The 1,475-nt window shown below is 33.8% G+C and overlaps 1 non-coding gene across 1 annotated transcript; it reads right to left on the bottom strand.

The window, feature by feature from the left end:
• Positions 1 to 385: 385 nt before the first annotated feature.
• Positions 386 to 447, bottom strand: LOC115833429. Its single transcript, XR_004028861.1, has one exon. It is a non-coding gene; the product is annotated as a U7 small nuclear RNA (small nuclear RNA).
• Positions 448 to 1,475: the final 1,028 nt, after the last annotated feature.

Below are 1,475 nucleotides of genomic sequence, written 5' to 3' on the forward strand. Positions count from 1 at the left end.
ATCAGCACTCTCCCCATTTATTTTCTCTCCTTCACCCCTCGTAGGGATTTAATTTAATCCATAGATCACTTAAGGAGCATTGTCATTTTATCATTGTTACCAATCTTCCAATTTATGAACAGTAGATGTCTTTCCATTTGTACAGATGTTCTTTTATTTCTTTTTACTATATTTTGTAATATTCGGTATGTGTTTTACAATTCCTTTAACATATTCCTAAGTATTTTGTTCCTTTTGATGCTATTGTAAATGAAATTGTGTTCTTAATTTTCTTTTCAGAATGTTCTTTTCTAGTGTATCAAAATAAAATTTACTATTGTATTTTGCTTTTGTATTATGAAATTTTGGTAAACTCGTGTGTGTGTGTGTGCATGTGTGCATTTTCATGAGTTTTCTGGTAAAAACCTGAAAACCAGCTAGACAAATTTTAAAGGAGTTGCAACATGTGAACTTGTATATTATTAATTCTAATAGCTTCCTTGTGAATTCTCTGGGATTTTCCTGATAAAAGATTACATCATGTACAAATACAGATAGTTTTATTTCTTCCTTTCTAATTTCTATACCTATTTTTTATTTTTTGGTTTTCAATACCATTCTTTATTTTCTTTCCAAGTCTTTTCTTTTTTTTTTTTTTAGACAGAATTGCTCTGTCGCCAGGCTGGAGTGCAGTGGCACAATCTCAGCTTACTGCAACCTCCATCTCCTGAGTTTAAGCGATTCTCCTGCCTCAGCCTCCCAAGTAGCTGGGACTACAGGTGCATGCCACCATGCCCAGCTAATTTTTGTAGTTTTAGTAGAAACGGGGTTTCACCCTCATTCCACTATCCACCCATAACTAGGCCCCAGTGTCTGTAATTCCCTTCTTTGTGTCCATGTGTATAAAAGGTTTAGCTCCCACTTATAAGTGAGAACATGCGGTATTTGGATTTCTGTTTCTGTGTTAATTTGCTTAGTATAAAATGGTCTCCAGCTCCATTCTTGCTGCAAATGGCATGATTTCACTTTGTTTTATGGCTGCATAGTGTTCCGTGGTGTACATATACACTCATTGATGGACATCTAGGTTGATTCCATCTGTTTTCTATTGTGAATAGTGCTGTTATTAACATACAAGTGCATGTATCTTTATGGTAGAACAATGTATATTCATTTGGATATATACCCAGTAATGGGATTGTTGGGTTGAATTGTAGTCCTGTTTTAAATTCTTTTAGAAATTTTCAAAGTTTTGTACACAATGCCTAAACTAATTTACATTCCCACCAGCAATATATAATCATTCTCCTTTCTTTGCAACTTAATGAGCATCTGTAATTTTTTGACATTTTAATAATAGCCATTCTGACTGGTGTGAGATAGTATGACTGGTGTGAGATAGTATGTCTTTGTGGTTTTGATTTGCATTTCTCTAATGATTAGTGATATTGAGAATTTCTTCATATGCTTGTTGGATATGTGTATGTCTTCTTTTG

This window comes from Nomascus leucogenys, chromosome X (assembly GCF_006542625.1).
Source record: "Nomascus leucogenys isolate Asia chromosome X, Asia_NLE_v1, whole genome shotgun sequence".
In the NCBI taxonomy this organism is placed as follows: Eukaryota; Metazoa; Chordata; class Mammalia; order Primates; family Hylobatidae; genus Nomascus; species Nomascus leucogenys.